Genomic DNA, 16,368 nt, shown 5'->3' with positions numbered 1-16,368 from the left:
AATAAAAATTGATTCAAATTTTCAATACATTGGAAAAAAATGAACCAAAGCTGGCTTGCAACAAACTTGTATACAATCTACATTGCACAAAATCAAACAATCAAGAAAATTAAGATCAAACATTTGAAAAAAATTTCTTAACGACAGGTGATATTATATCTTCTACAGTTTGACTTTCGCTCTTTTAACTGTTTGAATTTTCGAAGAATGTATCAAATTTTTGTTTAAAATACCTTAAACTTTATTTATTCCCCAAATCGGGATTTTTGGATAAAAAAGAAATTTAAAAAAGAATTTGATATTTGTTCCGGAATGATAATGCTCATAACTTCAGATAATCCTGATCAATTTTATGTGAAATATTGATTTCTGATGTAAATAAACCGTTTTGAACATTTTTACACTCTACAATCAATAACTAAGCTCGTAGAATTCCTTTTTCTGGTCGTAATACAATCAGTGGTTAGAAGTTTTATTAGATTTTTCAAATGAAATAATAATCACTTTGTTTGTGACATTCCAACTCTTTTCTCTCAATTTGTATCACTTTGACGCCTTCTACAAAATTGTTGCCAGGGAAATTTCCTATTAAATCATGTTTTTGACATATGATGTTGGATTTCGCTAAAGGTAAGACGAGCGTTTTCACAGTGATTAGTATGATTTTGTCTTTGAAAAACCCGTTAAAAAGGTTATAAAATCTTCAAAAAAATAAAATGTTCTAGACCCCCCGGTGGATTATTTCAAATTTGGGCTGAAATGAGAGGGAAAAGTCCCAGCTTTCGAATGGTGCAAAAATTAGCGATGCTAATTTTCGATAAATAAAATCGTTCCATCAGAGACACCGTGGTCTGTATAGAAAAAATTCTGGCAACTTTACCCTAAAATATGCCTGGACATGGGTTTATAGCGGTAAAAAAATAATATAAATCGAATCCAGCAATTTACGTTGGCATTAAAAGGCAAAAGTTTTTGCATCTACAATTTATTCCTAAACTATTGAACAATAGGGTGTTTCGTTTTAGATTTTTTTTTTCGAATTTCATAAACCCTGTAGCCTAAACAGTTTTTTTTTATCAAAACGAATGTCAGCATTTCAGCAGATTGATAAAATGAGATTAAGGTGGTACCCGGGTTTTGAATTAAAATTTTTCATGTAATGTATGTGGATAATTCCATGTCAAGTGTGCACAGCGGAAATTAGAAATCTTATTCGAAATTCGCCAAATTTGGCCGACAGACTCGCATAGGTCTACAAAACAAATCCTCGGTTTTTGAAAACGATCCGACCACCCCTCGTTCCAGGACCTTTCCATCTTTTTTACACAGCTCTCAAAATTGAATGTTATTTTTCTCAGAGAAAGTATATTTTTTTCTTTAACTTTTTGATTTCATCGTTTTTTATGAGAAAATTATAAGTAAGGACCAACCAAATCCAATTAAAATATTCCTAGTTTTCGAAATATGAAAAACAGAATATTCTTTCGAGTTTTCTTTGTACATAATACTAAGTGAGTCCTCTACTGTCAGTCAGAGTGGCTGTAAAAAAATACTACATACACCAGAAACAAAAACTTGGATCTAAGATTGCTAATTGACATGTCCATAAGACCCCTACCAAATTTCAACTTGTTTGGTCAACTTTAAGGGAGGTCTTTCCAAAGCTGAAATTCGTATGGCACCTTTTATTTTAACAAAACTCAACGAATCAGCATTATGGTTCTCTTTAAGGTGTTTACATGTAACAAAACTTACAAATATGGTACAAATATTGAGATTCAGTCAATATAATTTTCAACAAGTCACTCGAAAATCGTATGATTATCGACCTAGGATAAAAAAAAACCTATTATCAGGGGTGAAATGAGGCAAAACAGATCTTTTTATCTTTTCATCTGATAAAAGGCGCAAGTTCAAGATACTCGCATTCATAACGATGCCATTTCCTAATGAACTAAGCTACGATAAGATTTTTAACGCTTTTGATTTGTTTTTTTTAATGGTTGAACAAGCAGCTCAATTAGTGGGAAGCATGTGAAGAAGTAAAAGAGATTAAGAATTGATCACTTTATTTAACAGTCGAATCCTCAGTTAAAAGGCAAACTACCATCGCTATGATAAATATGAACTATGTATACTACCAGTTTTTCTTGAAATAAAATAATATCATTTGAAACCTGGAAAATAGGTAAAAAGTTCAAGTATAGGACACTTTCGAACATTATGTTCTATTTTTGGGCCTGACAACAATATTTTTAATACTAACCGATCATTTATGGTACAAATTTCGAATAAGGACATAAATAATAAAGAACTTACATTGAGCAATTCCAACTTTTTTCGTCAGCTTTTAGTGAACAAGCTACAAGTTAACACCAAAAAAGTTTTTCAATCAAGTTTTTTTAAATTCTAACTTTAATATTTAATTAGTTTATTGATATTTTTTTGAAAAATCTGACTGTTTAATCTAACTGGTCCAAAAGGGTACCAGTCGAGTACCAAAGCAGGAACAGTAGGTTCAAAGTAGGAAATTTAAATCATCGAATTCTTTGTAAGTCTATCAATCACACCTAAACCAAGGTTAAAATCTCGCATTTAAACTTGAAGACAAGACCACTAACTGCGAATTGGTTTTCTAAAAAACACAAAAGAACCACCCATTTATGAGTAAAACATGGATCAATATAAACCACCACTTAAAAGGTCCAAAGTAGAGTCATTATCCTATTCACGAAATAATTTTCCTTAAAAAATTGTAAAATGATATCCAATCTTTCTATTTGAATTATAAAAAAAATCTTTGAAAAAAACATATTCATATAAATTTGACGATTGTTATTTTAATTTTGTTAAAAGTTTTTTTTTCGTTACTGTGAATTTGCCATTTTGTGTGGTTAGTTAATGCCATACATTTCCATGCACGATGCGTTATCTTAACACGTATCAATGTATAAGGAGTGTATTTTAAAAAAATGCAACGCTTTATTTTGTATATAGTTTCTGGATGCATGGATGGAAATTGTGAAGCTACCTTTCAATGTAATGTTAACATATGGACATTTTTGTGACGATCTATCTGTCAAGTGGTTTTTGAGATACCTTCAAATGAAAAAGCTCATTGACCAAAATTTTTAAGCAGGATGGTCGAAAATAAAGGTAAGACCCAGTGAAAGACCCCAAAACTGTGGAAATCGAATTTTCGACCTAAATTCTTATGGTCAATCGTTTAAGGAGACCTAGGGGATCAAATAATGGGCTAAAATTAAAAAAAAATTATTATTATTAAGGTTTCATTAATGACACTTTACCATCCTTGTCGCATTCGTGTCTTAGAAAAAGAAAATGTTAAAGACAATTGATTCCATGAAGTTATGTTTTGTGAGTGGTTTCATCAAGCGCTATTTAAAAATTTCAATAAGGGTGTTGATAAAAAAAGATTTTTTTCTAACTTCAAACAAATCGCGTGCAAAATATTTGGAGCGCTAGCGGGGAGGTATTTTTGAAAATTTCGCGATGGACATCAAAACGAACTCTTTAGTGACACCTGGCAGGTTTCCAGCAAGAAAATTTTCGTTAACAAGTCTCGCCTGGATTTTCCGGAGATAAACAAGGAGAAAAAAATGAAAAAAAAACGACGATTAGTACTTGAGGAGGCTGACGATATGTGGAAGATGCAAATTAGTCATTGTTTCATGATTGACACGATAAATGGCTTAGTATACAAATAAAACTCACTCCAAAAGCGACACATTTTCCCTGCATAGCACTTCAGTAAGTCTAAAAATTCCGATACTCTGATTTGGTTGGATCTAGAATCGTGACATTACGTGAAAAGAGTGGTAAAGTGATAAGAATTCAAATATGTTGTTGATTGCCAAAGATGGACAATTGGCTAAATTTATCAAAAGTTCGATCAAAGTCAATATTTTTATTTATTTTTGAAGGTCGAGCTTCAGTTAACATAAAATAGCTATTTTTGGAAAAAGGGTGCTTCATAGTATGTTATATAAATAGCAACCGTAGTACAGAAAAAGTTAAAGTCGAAAAATTTCTTCATTTGACGCTTCTCAAAAGCCACTTGACAGAATGACACCAAATTTTGCATATTTAAACATTATTATTTTTAGTTCTTCTTTTAAGAATTTTTCGTCATAACGTTCATCGAAATGCCGTTAAGCTAGCATAGAATAATTATATTACTACGCAGCTTCACTGAAAATTTCATCAATTTCCGTCCATGAATTCGAAAGTTATTCACAAAACAAAGTGTTACATTTTTTTAAAATACTCTCCATATTTCTGATTTGATTTAAATATGTATATCTATTTAAAAAATGGTTTTTTCCCTGATAACTTAGTTTGCGGTAAATAAAATTTTGTGCCATTCATTGATGCAATATTTTTAACGTCTGTTTTAAATTGATCGGTATAAATTACTACTAATTGGGAAAATTTTAATTTTGTATCCAGATGTGTAATCAACCATACGATTGAAGAAAAATACAAATTATTAATAACTTCAAATCGCTCTTTAGCTTAAAATATGAGTTCTTTCAATTGAAAAATTAGAATAAAAAACAAAATTTATGTTATAGAAACTAAAAATTTAATCGACTCTTTGTAATTTAATTCATACATCGTTGGATTAAACTTCTGATCTTTTGCTGATATGGTACCACCATTATAAGTCCATCACAAATAAAAAAAGGATCATTAAAATTTGACTCCGCCATAAATTTTATTAACCGAATGACAAATTTATGTCGTCTGCTAAACTAGCCAACTACAGCTACAAAGCTCCCTTAAGCCACAACACTTCTTCAGAATGCCATCGCTGAAAAGCTCCGAGACTCCGGGCGATTTTGAAAAAGGGATCAACTTCATTATCACACAATTTGATCCCATTAGGATTCCGAGATGGCGCGCGTCCTCTTCTAGCTTTATAGTTAGTCGAGTTTGGAAACAATAAAGCGACATTCACACACACTCATTCCTTAACATACACACTCACACACACTCCCTTCCACCAATAAACGAGGCTGGGGATTAAGGAGTTTCTCCTCTAATGGAGCTGTGGGAGCATCTTTATGGGGCTGTGAAACCAATCTGCCCTCCAGAAAACCAGATGGACTCATTCATTGGTCCTTTCCTATTTCGTATGGAGGATGGTGGTTAGGGAAAGTGAATGGCCGTGTCGAAATTCGCTGCCTGGCCGATCGATACAGCTTTAGGCAGAATTGAAGAATACATTATTCAGACATTTCGGACAGCTGACTCCCGGCCCATTTCCGAGCGGAGTTTATTGCCTGGTTGGATGATGATGATGTTTCGGAATGATTTTGGAGTGAGATTTTTCGAATTGGTTTATCGAACTTTAAAAATAAGAAAATTCAAACAAATCGAAAGGTTTTTGTTTCTCATATAACGATTTGTTGAAAAATTATTTTTATAAACTGTATTTTGAACTACAACCTTTTGAAATTTGTGAGCTAGCTCAAGGGTTCAGGAATTTCTCCAACCGGCTCCGGATTCCGGCAGCTGTTGTTGTTGTTGGAAAATGTCGCGTCCATCTTTGGAAAGGAACCATCATTGAATAAGATATTAAATAAGACATTAATTATTGCTTCCTTTCCCTGGTCTATGCCAAGTAAAGGAGGAAGTCGTTAGTCAACTGGTAGGTAGGTATGTGTTGCGAATATTTCCGGCACTCCATTCATAATCTATAAATCCCATCGCTCAAATATCCCGGTTATGTTATCATAAAAGGCAATCTCTCCTGAAAGCCTCCTTATGATGTGACATGTTCATCTTGTGACGAGTAGATTTATTTCAGATTAAGATAACATTTGGTTAATGAACACATTCATCTCAATGAAAATAGCTATTAGGTACAAATTAAGTCTGAAAAAAAAAACTGAAGCTTTGTTGATATACTTCTAATTTCCTACAACTCTTCAATCTTCTATCCAAATAACATACCGAAACTGAACGAATACAATACGAATACGATACGAATACGATACGAATACGATACGAATACGATACGAATACGATACGAATACGATACGAATACGATACGAATACGATACGAATACGATACGAATACGATACGAATACGATACGAATACGATACGAATACGATACGAATACGATACGAATACGATACGAATACGATACGAATACGATACGAATACGATACGAATACGATACGAATACGATACGAATACGATACGAATACGATACGAATACGATACGAATACGATACGAATACGATACGAATACGATACGAATACGATACGAATACGATACGAATACGATACGAATACGATATGAATACGATATGAATACGATACGAATACGATACGAATACGATACGAATACGATACGAATACGATACGAATACGATACGAATACGATATGAATACGATACGAATACGATACGAATACGATACGAATACGATACGAATACGATACGAATACGATACGAATACGATACGAATACGATACGAATACGATACGAATACGATACGAATACGATACGAATACGATACGAATACGATATGAATACGATACGAATACGATACGAATACGATATGAATACGATATGAATACGATACGAATACGATACGAATACGATACGAATACGATACGAATACGATACGAATACGATACGAATACGATATGAATACGATACGAATACGATACGAATACGATACGAATACGATACGAATACGATACGAATACGATACGAATACGATACGAATACGATACGAATACGATACGAATACGATACGAATACGATACGAATACGATACGAATACGATACGAATACGATACGAATACGATACGAATACGATACGAATACGATACGAATACGATACGAATACGATACGAATACGATATGAATACGATATGAATACGATACGAATACGATACGAATACGATACGAATACGATACGAATACGATACGAATACGATACGAATACGATATTCACGAATATTTTCCAACTGATTCATAAGCAGTTTACAAAAAAAAACCCTTAAATAAACATAAACTTGATCTAAAGATACCCAAATATGAACCAACATCTCAACATGTTTATCAATTATTGATAAATTATCTAAAGATAGACTAAGGTTGTCAGAAGTTTTTAGCACGTATCCGGGCCAGACAAATCCAGGCTATTTTGCCCAAAAACCAAGCAAGATCTGGCCATTTAATTGCAAAATTGTCGAACTCAGGAATTACTGAACAAAAATCAAGAAAAAAATCATTTGAAGAAAAATTATTTTGAAAAAAAAAACTTATGTGCTGATTTTTTAGAGTATTTCAGGATTTAAAAGAAAAGCTTTCATGATTATTTTTTTCAAACTCGCGAAAAAAATGGTTTTGAACGCAAAAATTTAAAAAATTTACAACAGAATTCTTGTTCTTTTTTGTTTGGTTTTGTAAATAAACTGATTAAATCTGGGCATTTTTTAACGAAATCCAGACTACAGGCAGGACCAAACTCTTCCTAAATTTTGTATTGAATATTCAGGCAAATCCAAATAAAACCTGGCAATCCGTCAAGCTTAAGATAGAGCCTTAAATTCAACCGAAATCGACCAAATATTACTAAAAAATAAACTAAATTTCACTAACAATAACGTTAAAATTTGGCGAAAAAACCTACATAACAACACACTTACTTACTTACTTACTTACTTAATGATCCCGCGCCGATCCTCCGGTGCATAGGGCCGTGGTAAAAGACCTCCACTGTTGACGATCCGGAGCCAGCGTCTTCACCTGGTCCCAGTCAAGATTTTCGTCGACAGTTCGGATTTCAGCGGCTAGGCTTCGCCGCCACGAGTTTCTGGGCCTGCCTCTTCTTCGATGACCTTCTGGATTCCAATCTAGCGCCTCTCTGCAAATCTCGTTTTCATCTTTTCGCAGCGTGTGCCCAATCCATCTCCACTTACGTTCTCGAATCTCGATTTCTAGCGCCCTTTGATGACACCGGCGATGTAGTTCCTCATTCGAGATCCAGTTGCCAGGCACATAACAACACAGAAATGATAAAAAAAAAATCTAAAACTTAACATTGTCGAAATAAAATAAACATGTTAAAAATATGACTCAAACTTGACTTTAAATCTACATTGAACTCAACCCTAAAATTATTCTTAAATGTCCTTAAAATGGCCGAAGAATGCCCCTTAAATTTTTTACAAAGATCCAAAAATAACATCCAATTTATTGAGGAATCATCCAGAAATTTCAAAAAAAGTTCAAAGAATGACGGAATAGTTACTCAAATTCTGAAAAAAATAAAATTGATATGATTCAAACTTAATTTTTGATCACAATCGTAAATCATATCTTAAACTCTAGAATATCACAAAACTGTCTTACGAATCAACCTGGAAATAACTCACAAAACTTTCAAAATTGACTAAAGAGACACAAAGCTACCACAAATAAACCTTTTATTAAAACGAAAAAATAAAAATGATAAAATTAACCAAATAATTAGCCTTCCTGTAACGAAAAATTTAACAGAGGCCCAATAATTAATAAAAACGATTGTAATATTAATCAAAAAAGTTTAAAATAATCCAAAAATAACACAAAACAATACAAATATCCATTTCAATTTTTTTTAGAGTAACTAAAAAATTTGGTCTCAAAATAAGCCCAAATATAATAGTCTATACAAAGGTGTTTAAAACATGCATTATGTAATGTAACAAAAATTGTTTTTAGTTATTCAAGACGTTTGAATAACAATATTTTCATAAACTTTTATTCAAGCTTGAAAGTTATACAAGTTTAAGTGTGAAACATAGAAACATTTCTTCCAAATTTTAACAGTTTTTTATGAATTTTCTCTATACAAGCTAAATTAAAACATTTCGCTTACATACCAATAGAATGAAATTTCTAGATTTATGGAAAATTCCATGAAATTCCTTAAAAATTATGTCAAAATAATAGAAGATTGAAATGCAAACATTTTTGAAAAAGTATACTAAGTTAATCAAAGAATAAGTTAGTTTAAAGAAAAATTTAAATTAAAGACATCAAAAATTTTATATTAAGTATCGCTTTGATGTTAGTACTTATAACAAGCAGAACACCTTGATGATGCGTTGTTTTTAATGGAGGAATTCTTCATCAATGATGGCTAATATGTATTTCATTTTCAGTGTATTTTTAGAATTAGGGAATCTCTTATCTTGCTATTGCGTTTGTTTTACAGTGAATATGCCATTATTTTGGTCGTAGGTTAATATTTCATTAAAAAAATTAAACATCTCAATGATGCCTAAATTTGCTATTGAATTTAATTCTACACCAATCTTTGCTTAAATTTTGCTGTTAATACCTTCCTTTGGTTTCCTATTGCTATCAGATGGAAATTGTTGATACCTCAACAACGCCGTATTTTGCTGCTCATTCGAAAGTCAACATCAAAAGATGTTATCAGTTAGCTGTCAACACCTTATTATGGTCTCAATTTGCTTTCAATTTTTGGCATCAAAGTCTGCTCGGGATAGTTACCAAAATATACTGTCCATTGATCGCTGGAAAAATATAACAATTAGGCGCCTATTTCTCAACCAAGTACCTATATTTCTTATGCACGTGGGGGCGATATGCAACCTAGATATGTTTTTTATTGCTTAATTGTACACTGCACGTGGAAATAAATGACGCCTAGATGTGCCACGGATTCGTATTTTATCAATCGAATCAAAACCAATTGAAAGATTTGCAAGAATACTTCCATATTCAGTTCGTGTTGATGTAGGTAGCATTGGTTATCTAAAAAATATGAATTTAGTTCTGATGCTAATGAGATAATGCGGACACTTTGCGGACAATTGAAAAAAAATACAGAAAGTAAAGAATCTGCATACAATTAGTTAACCCATTTCGCCTACAAGGTTATTTTCGAATCATATTGATAACAGAAATATGAAAAAGATGTATTCTATAGAGGTAGATCGGAAACATTTTGTTGAACATGTAAAAATGTACTTAGCTGAAGTTTTATCAAGCGCCATTTAAATTTAAAGAAGATAAAAAATCCGATCCGACACATGAACTGATCAAGAGCCTTTTCTTTAAATTGGATAAGATAGGACTGACGTGTGCATAAGTGAAAGATATCAGTGAAAAATACTGGTTTTTATTGACCAAAAGTGAGGGAACTCATTTTTCGAAAAAAATTTCATTCACGAAACACAAACGTTCAGTTTTCATCTGTTATAAAAAAAATAAAAAAATAGGTTTTCTTCAAGAAATTTTTAATTCGGCCCAAAAACACAACCGAAACGAATTTAGAAATGAAAATGGGAGCTTTTTATTTTAAAAAACTCTGAAAAAACATCGTATTTTTTGCTTACATACTAATTCAAGTACGTACTTAACATGAAAAGTGTTTTTGAGTTACATGGCTGCATAAAAGAGACTTTTGATCCGCTTCGTTTTTGAAAAGTGAGATTATAGAACTGATATTCAACTGGAAGCAACATTTGTATGAAATTTTTTTAGTATACCCTTAAAGGCCCTTATTCTGCGCCTCGAGTGACGTGACGATAGTAGAGTCACCCAAGTCACTCTATTCCAACAGTCGGTTTAGGTGAGGAACGTCACTTCGGATGAACTTTGTGAGTTCTTACCCTATTCTCGTAGTCACCGTGGGTGAGAATCGTCGCATTCGGGTGACGATTTTAGGTGACAATTGTCGGTACCTTTTCAGGTGGTGACGAGATAGAAATTTAATCGAGAATTCATGTAAATCACAATGTTAGGCTCTAAATGGTTAATTATACTAATGAATGATAGTTTTGGAAATAAAATTAAGCAAATTTATTAGCAAATATGATTTTTAAATATATTGAAACTTTTTCATTGCTATCTCAAATATGTAATTTGGATTGGAATACTGAATGGAAAGTATGATCTTCTAATGAAATCTAAAATTCAGATTTAATTGAAGTTTGTTTTTCAAAACGTTAAAACGATGAAATGACGAAAACTTTGGAATTCAAATATTATAGTACTTTTAATTTTATTTTCACTTTTTAATAATATGCTATGCAAAGAAACCGGATTTAGGTTTATGTGACCGAAATTTGTCGTTTGAATCTGATGCTGCTGCTGCTATTTCGTTGGTTTCGATAAATGCTCGGCATTCCATGATCTCCTATCTGGCAGGCGAAACAACTTCCGGCATGCCACGGGGGTAACTTCAGTTGAGGAAAATATATAAACCGGCAGCATTCGCCATTACTGAAAACGAAAAAAAAACTTAACTTCTCTTGGATGATCGAACAGTTTCAGGTACAAAACACAAATTATTTTACATACCTGATAAACCTTTGGAAATGTTTAACAAACACCGCCTTTTTGTGCGCTGGGTTTTTGGAGCAGCAGCCGTCGGCATCTGATTTTTTTTCCCCGGCAATATGACCCAGATCCGAACTTAGCTTTGATGAACGAAATTTCCACTTACGTCGCACAAATCGTCCGTTTTTCTTCCTGAAGCAGCTTGCTGTAACCGTACCATCCGATGATGGCCATTTTCGAACCGAAATTCTAACCCGAAATTCTAAAAACTTACTTCGGAAAATCCGAAGCGAGAGCAAAATCCAAACAACACCAGCAAAATTCTACCATTTTGACAGATGTGTTCATTCGGTCACTCACCTAGAGTAAACCTCTGTCACTTTACCCACAACGACTCCGGGAATAAGGTGACAAATCTCACGGTGACTCGAGGTGAGGTGACAATCGTCACCTCATGCGCGGCGCAGAATAAGGGCCAAAGTGTTAGAAACAATATTTCCTCCTGTTAACTTACACGGTTAGGCACGGGCAAACTTCGAACTTTCAAGAAATTCATCTTCAAAATGATTCAATATGTTGGAAAGACCAGGAGGGGTATTCCGAATGTTGAAACTGAAGCGGAATACTGCAGATATATCAATGAAACTTGATAAAACATACAAAAAGAAATGCGCATTAAATCCATTTTGAACCCTTTACTCTGACGCATCTGAAAATATGCTTTGCATTTACACTTGTCCCAATATACGGGACAAATGTTAACTTAAAAAATTGTTTTTGCCAACGTTTTAATATTTGACTTTCAAAGAGAAAATAAAAAACGCTGAAAATTCATTTAGTGATGCAGCTCACATTTTTTTTAAATATTTATATTTTTTGCTTGAATAAATTTATTTAAAGAAAGAAATCTGCACTGTATAAAATCGATAATTTTCATACCATGTCAAGTGCTGTTTGGGAAAACTTCAAGCTGTTATGTTGGCTTATGGCGAAACATTTTTTAACATAATTTTGGCGCAAAAAGGATAGATATTCAAACTGCTTCAAAGGGTGAGGATGATGAAAAAGCTGATTGAAAATGGTTTTTAAAAATCCATTTCATCGTTTTTTTTACATATTTCTATAGCTCATTTTTTCAACTCCAAAAAATACACCATCTAAAGCTAATCAGGAGCTGGATGTGCTCATAATACAGAATTTTAGGAATATACTCAAAAAACTGTCCTGATTCACGCTTTTGATCGGTTTTCAATATTGTATCTCCGTAAAGTACAATATGCAATAAATTCCAATATGCGAATCTTTTTCTTTCAATTAGAAATTTATGTAAACTCGAGCTGGGTAAATCAGCCTACATTCTTCAAGCAGTGGGGGATAAAATTGGAAAAGATGGGGGAGCTCCCATGTAAGTTTAAGATAAAGAGCTTTTCAAAGAAGAGACCATATTTTATAAGAGGGTTTTTTATTGCGTACGGCTATTTGGCATAACTTAAAAATAGATGTGACAATATGTGCAGTCAGACTGAAGTTTATTCAATGCCAATATTAGGCGTTCATTTTCCTTTCGTTCATTTATGTATTTTGAAACCTCGTTTAGCCAGCCTTTTTCAAGAAATTTTGAAAGCACAACGTTCCAAAGTTTGATCTCATTTGAAACCAAAAAACGGCATCGCTGTGCTTAAGGTGTCCCGGAAGGTTCCCGGGAATTAAGAAAATTCGGCATTTCACGTATCCCGGGAAGCGGTTGGAAAATCCCAGAAATTCCCAAATCCAACAAATAGGGCTATATTTTCAAAAGTTTGGTCGACCTAAATTGGAAAAATAGCCAGTTTCTGTAAGGAAAATGATTGTTAGATTTTGATAATTTTTGAAACATGAATAAAATACTAAATTTAAAAAAAGTTTTTTTTGTGAGAGAACTCGATGTTTAGAGTTAAAAATGACAGTAAATATGTAACAAAGAAACGACACTATTTGAAACTCATGGGCAGTTATCTGAAAATTTCACGAGATTTGAAAAATAATCTGAAGTTAAGCAAACCATTTTCAATCAATAGTGAAAATTTTTCCTCAATCTTCCCAATGCACAATGGGGAAAAAAGTGTACAAACCGCGAAGAAATTCAATATCTTTCGCCCTACATGATGGTTATGGCTGTTTTTACCCTCAATTCCCCTACATTTTTCAATGATTTCAGAAAAAAGCATGGTCGGACTTGAAAATTTTGAACCAAATGGGTTGGATACTATGTGATTTTTTCCGAGGAATCCAATGAAGCCTATTGGAGCCACCGCACGCATTGGGAACAGGCTGGAACAGCCATTGCTGTTTTACCCTCAATTGCCCAACATTTTTCAATAAGCTCAGAAAAAGCATGTTGAGACTTGATAATTTTGAACCAAATGGGTTGTATTTTGTGATTTTTTTTCGAGGAATCGAATGAAGGCTGTTTGAACCACCGCACGCTTTGAAAGATGGAGTTATGGCTGTTTTTACCCTCAATTCGCCTACATTTTTTCTGAAATCATTCAGCCTTCATTGGATTCTTTGGATAAAATTTCATAATATAAGTCTCGTTTGTTTCAAAATTATCAAGTCCGATCATGGTTTTTCTGATTTTCTTGAAAAATGAAAGGGAATTGAGGGTAAAACAGCCATAACTCCTGTTTCCGATGCGTACGGTTTGTGAAATAGGCTTCGTTGCATTCCTCGAAAAAAATCACACATGATACGTTCCATTTGGTTCAAAATTTTCAAGTCCGAACATGCTTTCTGAGCTATTGGAAAAATGTAGGGAAATTGAGGGTAAAACAGCAATAACTTCTGTTTCCAATACGTGCAGTGGCTCAAACAGCCTTCCCCGGAAAAAATTACATAGGATACAACTCATTTGGTCCAAAATATTCAAGTCCGAACATGCTTTTTTCTGAAATCATTGAAAAATGTAGGGGAATTGAGGGTTAAAACAGCCATAACTCCATTTTCTGAAGCGTGCGGTGGCTCAAACAACCTTCATTGGATTCCTCGGAAAAAAATCACACAAGATACGTTTCAATAGATTCACAATTGTAAGTCCGAACTTGCGTTTTCTTAACAATTTGAAAATGTAGGAGAATTGAAGGTAAAACAGCCATAACTCCATTTTCTGAAGCGTGCGGGGGCCAAAACAGCCTTCATTCGATTTATCGAAAAAAAAAATACACACGATAGGTCTGTTTTCGTTCAAATTTCTCTGGTTCAAATCAGTGTTTTTCTGGAATGTTTACAAAATATAGGGGGATTAGGGGTTAAAAAGGCACTATATCTCCGTTCGTTAGCTTGTGCGGCGTTTGAAACTATGTCCAATCGATTTTCCGGAAATTTTCACAATAGGAAAGTATAATTTCATAGATTTGGGTCATGTAGGACGAAAGATATTGAATTTCTTCGCGGTTTGTACACTTTTTTCCTCATAGTGCAATGTTTTGCTTAATAATGCAGTCAATTATGTCGGTCAATGTACTAACTTACTAACTAATACACTCTAGTTATTGAATTCATGTGTTTGGGAGTTCACTTATGTGTATGCATTTCTTTATCGTATTATGAGCTAAATAATAGTCCTCTCACATATGCCTCCGAATTTTTAGAATAATTCAATATTGTGTTTAAATCTTTTTCAATACATTAAAATACTATTAGCTATTTCAAAACGATATTTTTTATGGACATTCGGCTGTGCTCTAAAAAAATCATCTAAGAATGGTGGTAAAACGAGGTATTATTAAGGTTCAGTCAAACTTACACTTGACAGGATTACGGTGTTCATTGGACAGCTGCAAGCTTGGTATGTAAATTTTGAGTTTATAAATTTTAACATCTCCCATGACTTTTTTTGGTTATTTTGATTACTGGAAATAGCAATAAATTTTTTTGATGCAATGCATTGAGTCTCGAACTAGCGACGAGTTTTAATTTTGTATGGAGATTTGTTTGGGAAAACAAAATATTTCATTCTAAAATCTCCAGAGAGGCATTGTAAGTTAAAAAAACTTATGATAATTAATTATCCTAGATTCTTGCAGAACATTTCATGTAAATAAACCACAAACCCATTCTGTGCCCGTGAAAAGATAAACCTTGTTACAAAAAAAAGTTTTTCAAAATGTGTTTTTTTTTTAAATTTTAACCTTTTAACTGCTCATTAGAAAGCTATTTTACTGAAGGATGAAAATGGAAAATAACAAAAAACTGCTTTACATAGCCAATAAGATTGTTAATTCATAAAACCTCGGCAAAAATATTTCATGAAATTATGGAAAGCTCTAGAGAGCAAAGACTGCCATTTTTTAACACATTTCAATGGATTCAGATTTTTTATTTTAAATTGATATAACTTTTTTCATGAATTTCTTATCTTATTTTCATGTTAGCAAAAAAAAGAACTTTGAGAATAGTCAAAACCAATAATTCATTTCCAGCTTATTTGAATTTATATGAAAAAATTTCTTCTCCCTTACCAATTTCCATTTAAAATTTAAACGCGTTCCACTAATTCAGGAATTAACCAAATCATCTAAAATTTTACACTAATTCTTGGTGACTCAAATAGCATTGAAAAACCTTTGGGAGCAAAAAGTCAATTTTTGGAGCGGCCTAATGTCCATATAGGAAAACTGTGGTTCAAATGTATTCAGGCAAAATGATACCAAATTCTTACTTTCAATGATGATAGCATGATATAAAAAATTTGGTATAGTTTTGCCATAAAAGTCTGCCTTGAAATTCGGCATCTAAAAATTTAATTCATTCAATTCCATTGATTCCATTGAACGTAGGTACCAATTTTCGGGTAAAAGTCATTTCAAAACTTGACATGTGTTTGTTTTTATTTTTTTTAATTCCAAAACATTCCAAAAATGGCGACAACCTTCACATCATTCTTGAAAAAGAAAAAAGTTTCAATGTCTCATTCAATTACTTCGTTCTCTAATTTTGACACCTGCTTCTCATGTGCGATTTTCTCACCCGTCTCAATCGTTGATATT

General features: G+C 32.9%; 1 protein-coding gene and 1 long non-coding RNA gene across 20 annotated transcripts in view; one reads left to right on the top strand and one right to left on the bottom strand.

The window, feature by feature from the left end:
* Nucleotides 1–16,368, top strand: part of LOC129754341 (potassium channel subfamily T member 2) — a 605,891-nt gene that overhangs the window by 329,937 nt on the left and 259,586 nt on the right. The gene's annotated exons all lie outside the window — the stretch shown is intronic.
* On the bottom strand, nt 11,039–11,701 carry LOC129754343 (uncharacterized). The gene is made up of 2 exons (XR_008739012.1): nt 11,363–11,701; nt 11,039–11,284 (listed from the first exon to the last, which is right to left on the bottom strand). It is a non-coding gene; the product is annotated as an uncharacterized LOC129754343 (long non-coding RNA).

This window comes from Uranotaenia lowii, chromosome 3, assembly GCF_029784155.1.
Source record: "Uranotaenia lowii strain MFRU-FL chromosome 3, ASM2978415v1, whole genome shotgun sequence".
NCBI classification, from domain to species: Eukaryota; Metazoa; Arthropoda; class Insecta; order Diptera; family Culicidae; genus Uranotaenia; species Uranotaenia lowii.
The sequence above is the reverse complement of the archived record's forward strand: the minus strand, read 5'-3'. Positions and strand labels throughout refer to the sequence as shown.